A 5954-nucleotide genomic window follows, 5' to 3' on the forward strand; every position below is an offset into this window, starting at 1 on the left:
CAGTTCATTAATCCCAATTACCCTCGATAGCAATCGCATTCGACGTCCGCATCATTTATCGGAAGCGACTAAATTCCTATGGTCGATAAAATCTACGTGGATCACGATCTACGAGGCATAAAAGGATACTAACCGCCGGTTAGCCGGTTAAAAGCGATCTAACGATCAATCTCGCGTGGAATACCTTTCCATCTCCGATACTTGTTGAGCAACGTGAATACAGTATTTTTATCAAGTTCAATTATTAAATAGTCTATTAATAGGGTTATTAATAATAAGTAACGCGAACAATCGTTATCGAGATATCTCGCTATAAATAATATTTCCATATATACGAGTATCTCAGAATATTCACGTTTTTATTGAAAATTTCCAAATTGTATTCGAACAGTTGCTCGAAATTTAATTGGATGAAGCTGAGCTTTTTTTTTATTACGGAAACGTTATTTCAATTTTCGACAAAGAATAGATACTCATTGAATATTCCCGAATTTTTTAATCGTTCAATTCTTCACACTCTTTTGACATCGGATCGTCAACTAAGTGGCAATTGTTGAGATTGAAGTATTGGCAAGTCTGTTTAATTCGTAATTGCGCTACTCGGCAATTATGTATGACGCAAACCTAATTGAAAGCTTCAATTGCTTCCTCGGCTAATAGCGCCCGATTAGGCCAACGCTCTGCCTTTGCGAAGCGAGTACACAATATAGCTGATCGGGCTGCGAGAGATTACGTGGTCAATAGCTAGGATTACGCTTGAGAGACACGTAAATAGATTCGGCTGGTTACGATAATAATGCTTGGACGATCGACGGACTTAATAAGGAAGACTAGACGCTGTCTAGATCCGGATTGAAGACTTCACTTAATGAATCGTGGACGCTCGTCGATCGAGGCAACGGATCGACTTGATGAGAAATTAACTAATTGGCCAATTACGCCTCTGCCTATTGAGCACGATAAACGATTTTAATCCTTAATTCCGGAGAAATCGCCGATCTAGCCTCCCCTTCGGTTCCCATGAGAGATTTCCCAATGCTATCTCAATACTCTCTCGACACTCGGAATTTAACGAACGAATGATAGTTAGGATTATAATTGAACCAGCCATCGATATTCACTTCGACATAGCTCGTCTTTCAATCGTCTTCCATTACGCTGATAGAAGAAACCGCAGGATACGCAGCTAAGATTATCAGGATTATCCGTATCATGATTTACAGCGCAATCTCTCTTCTCTCGATTTATTTTTCAAAATCCCTACATCCTCTGGCCGGCCAATAATTTAAGGTATGTTAAAATAAAATATTGAAAGTGGCATTTTTTTTTAAATTTTTTTCGGAAAAAGGAAAAATTTATTATCCGAATGAAATTTACTTTGAAAGTTGCGGAAAAAAATTTTCTAAAAAGTTACCGTAAATTAAACTACAATAAAGATATGAGCAATCAGCCTCTAAAAGAGTTTTTAATTACGTTCTAATTAAAAAAAAATTGTGTTACAATTTCAAAACGTTACAAGTCCAAAAATGTTGTTGGGTTCCGTACAACTGTAATAATTAAGTAACTAAAGGATATTAGTATGCGATAGAACATGACACTTACAATCCATTTATACAATAAAACGGATTTGCACAATTTTGATACGACGTTTCACCGTCGAATGCCTCATTTGTAGCTGATTTTACGTTTTTTAAGCGAAAGATAAAAGATTGATAAACACGATATGTAATATCAAAGATATTCCACAGAATATCCTGCGTAAATATATTCGATCTTTATATAAATCGAGATAACGAGACTTGCATGAAGGTTGTATAATCGAAAATATCTTATCCAGAAATGGCGTGATGGCACAACTTAGAAAGCATGATATGATCGGCGTAGTATATATACATACGCCAAGTAATATCAGGTGTGATCGTCTACGAAGATGGCAATCCGAGTACTTTATATAGCATATCCTGTCGCGGTCGATCTAACACGAGAATAAACTGTAATGTATACACAAGCAAAGTCAACGCTCTGAATAAAGACACCGAGTAAAACGAAAGTGTAGCTTATAGACAGTGTGAGTGTTTGATCTTTAAACAACGTTCGAAAAGTACATTTACACTTAAAACACAATGTTTTTGTCAAATCAACTATTTATTATCGTCCAAGTAAATCAATTTTACAAGACAATTTCTGAAAATGTCGAAACTTCAATTAATCCATTCCATCTATTTGTTCAATCATAAATGTTTATCATAAATTTTAAAGGAAGTTTTGTTCATTGTATCGTCACCATATATATTGTAGTAATAAACTAGACAGTTTATTATTAATAGAACAATCGAGCGGTGTCAGCCGACGACAGCAAGGCGAGACGTTTGAGGCACTTTGTCGTTCGTGACAAATAGCTATGATCAAATCACTTGCCATAATACGAACGGGATTAGAGTCCGCGATGTCTCGTCTTCTCTCCCTCCCTCCACGTTATCGACTTTTAACATACAGTTTCCCGAGACTTTAATCGATGCGAATGATCACATTACGCTTATCTGCACGACACGTAATTTACGCTAATGTTTATGCTTTGAATTACGCTTTTGATCGAACCGCCAGAAGGTTTTCACGAGTACTAAACACACTGATACGAAACGGATAGTTGCAATCTACAAATACTTTCCGCGATGATGATAATTTTATGTGCTTAATCGACGCGATAATAAGTGTCTCGTGGCGATAAAGTGATATTTTTGCTATACACGAAAATTGTCGAAGCGATGTAACGTAAAGGTAAGAAATCTTTTTACAAAATTGGAATATGTAACAATAGCAATGTTCTCACAAATTAAAAATGTGTCTCAAATAATCAAATCTAGACATTCTACTTATGAGACATTTTTTTTACATACAAACAAGGTTTTTTACATACAAGGATTAAACAAATCTAGTAATATTTTAACAGTCTCTAGACTCTGGATTTACAATAACAGACCAACTATTCAAATTATATTCATTGCATTGTATTTGTTTATTATTGTAAATCTACAGACTGTTAAAATATCACTAGACTTTTTTAATCCTTCGTATGTAAAAAAAATATCTCATAATTAAAGTGTCTAGATTTGATTACTCGAGACACATTTTTAGCTTGTAAGAACATCGTTATTATTCCAATTTTGTAAAAAAATTTCTTATCTTTACACTACATTACTTCGACAATTTTCGTGTATAGCAAAAATATTACTTTAATATGTAAAAAAATGTCTCTTGAAGAAACTTGAAGAAAAATTTCGCCAATCTGTATAGAGTTAAGAAAGAGATCGTTTCATTATCAGGGCTTCTGACGTCTCGTGAAGACCCCTTCACTTTTTCGCGAAGCCCCAACGAGCGGGAGTTCGTGTCCACGAAGGTAAATGTGATCCTTCTGCAATGCGGGGGTGAGTAACTCTATCCTCCGATAAAGAGCATCGCGTGGATAGGGGTCGGCAAGTCCCGTCGTTCGTAACGCGATACTTTTTCTATTATAGATATACGCGTACATGCGAAGTGTACGAGAGGAATGATACTCGTTTTACACGCGGAAGAAATGAACGTTGCGATCATAGAGACAAACTTAAGTGTTATCGTCCGAGAAGTCGCTTTCGCTCCGGCGGACACTCGTTGCTTAAAATGTCGCTAACGCGACGATTAGATTTTTGATCCGAGATTTTCCTGCAAATTAACGAACGCGATTAATGGTAATCTTCCATCTATTGAATTCGAGATTGTAACACGCTTAAATTCATTTATGTGTGATACCTCAATTTATCTAAATACAAGTAACAAGATGTAAGCTCGATGAATTCTTGGAAAAAAATTTCCCGAAGAGTTTCCGATATTCCAGATATTTCCCTCCTAAATTTCTAAGCGAGATAAAAAATCCTCAAAGAGTCAGTTTTGATGTAAAACTTTCCGAATAAAATTTTCTATATTTTTCAAGTGTTTTTTTTTTAATATTCTGAATAATCTAAGCGATATCTTCGAACACCTATGGTTCTTATCAATTCTTTTTAATGTTATAATCGATATAAATGCACTGTAAAATATTGTAAATAATTTACTGCAGCCATTGAATTAATCAGACTAATAATCGCGATTAATTTTAAAAATAAGGGCAGACGTAAGATATAGAAAATGGGCGCAGAAGGATACGATCAAAAAGTTCAACCCACACGGCAATCGGTGAGCGCGGCTCATTACTCTCGTTAGAGAAGGGTTCGTTAAGCAGCCTAATAATTGATTGATAATTACATTAATTAGACCCCGTCCCGTTTAAGGCATCCTCACCAATGAAATTGACATTGGTTCCCTGTTTGGTTCCTAGGTCGTCCTAAACGATGTGAATTACCGGATTAATTGCACTAATGCTTTGTCGTCGCACGATTTTTTCCGACCACACACGCCCAATAGTCACATGCGATCACGCTTCTCCCCATTGCCACATAAAGGAACGGAATAATTCTTTTTTCGGAACAAGGACACGAGATTTTTTATTTTTACGCAATTTTACGCGCTTAAATTCTTATAAATTAAAGTGACTATTTAAATCTCTCTCTCTCTCTCTCTCTCTCTGAGATATAACAACAGCGACTTTATTCTTGGCTTACGTCACGACTCGTTAATGACTTCACATACAGTAGGTCAAAGTTACGCCATTATTCTACTGTACATTCTAAAGTAGGATAAAATTCTTGCTGGACCACCGGGAATTTGGAAGCATTTAAATACAAAACGGAGAAGGTCGATGAAAAGTTGTCTTCCACTTAAAAATCGATCGCGTGCTATTTAACACCACGTGACGGAGACATATCTTGCGATTAGCAATTTTTCAAGTGTCCCACATATGCGTCGAACAGGTTACGAAGAAGCTCCGTGATCGGAATGCCAGGGATCACTACTGTTTATCACCCAAGGAACAAAGCCGCCACTGTATCGAACTGCCATAGAGAAAGCATTGTAACGGGAGCATCTCGATGGAAACAGGAGTACGTACCATGTTCATCAGCCTCTTGACCGGCTGATAGCCATCGGAGCATGCGATACCATCTCGATCGCGACTGATGGTATCGCATGCTCGTAACGCGAGTCTCACTTTGACTCGAACGCAGGTGCAAGAACATAATTCGTTGCCATTGAGAGAAATCGGTATTCAAACGCGCACACTTGAAGATCTCACTGCTCATTCGCACACTCTGATCCCCGGATATTAAAACCTTTTGTAAAATTGAATCCTTGGATATTTTATGTGCGACTTTCTCGGAAACCTTCAGTAATACCTTCTTTTCAAAACATCGCATTGACGATTTTTTTCGTATTTAATATTTTAGCTACACCGACAATGAGAAAAATAGTTCGTTTACATCAACAAGACGTATATAGGTCTGTGTTCTCCTTAACGTTCTCTCTAAAGTTCTTGCACGGTTCATTTTTCTTGCCTTTCCTTCCACGTTGGAGAAAAAAAAGAGGAAAAATGAACCGTACAAGAAGCTCAGCTAAAAAGAACAAGCTTTATGATTACACGCATTTTGATTAAATCAAGCAAAATTTCCGGCTACTATGACAAAACTTGAGATTTTGCAAAGAACGGTTGATAGATCGTACCATAAGAATTTGTTTAATACTTTCATGTTGGTTCTATAAAACTTTTAGTTATACTCGCTAGATATACGCAACATTACCAGAATTCTGGTTAATCCGAGCACTCCTGGTCTGTTCTCTGTTTCTGCATTAGACTGCACTAAAACTCTCTTTCTCGCTTTCGCCAAATATCAAACATACACCTGTCTCACTTCAAGTTCCAAAAGTGTATATACTAGTTCAGCCACAGAAAACAGAGGTCTATATTAGCATTCCATTATTATGCAAGTCAGCACGAGGCAAAGACGAACATGTATTGTTTAAATTGTTTTGTTCTTGTAATATCTTGT

The 5954-nt window shown here is 36.6% G+C and overlaps 1 protein-coding gene across 4 annotated transcripts in view; it reads right to left on the reverse strand.

Annotated features, from left to right (window-relative positions):
• LOC108756376 (microtubule-associated protein Jupiter) overlaps positions 1 to 5954 on the reverse strand; it is a 116113-nt gene that overhangs the window by 28663 nt on the left and 81496 nt on the right. The window lies entirely within an intron of this gene.

Source organism: Trachymyrmex septentrionalis, unplaced genomic scaffold (assembly GCF_001594115.1).
Source record: "Trachymyrmex septentrionalis isolate Tsep2-gDNA-1 unplaced genomic scaffold, Tsep1.0 scaffold126, whole genome shotgun sequence".
NCBI lineage: Eukaryota > Metazoa > Arthropoda > Insecta > Hymenoptera > Formicidae > Trachymyrmex > Trachymyrmex septentrionalis.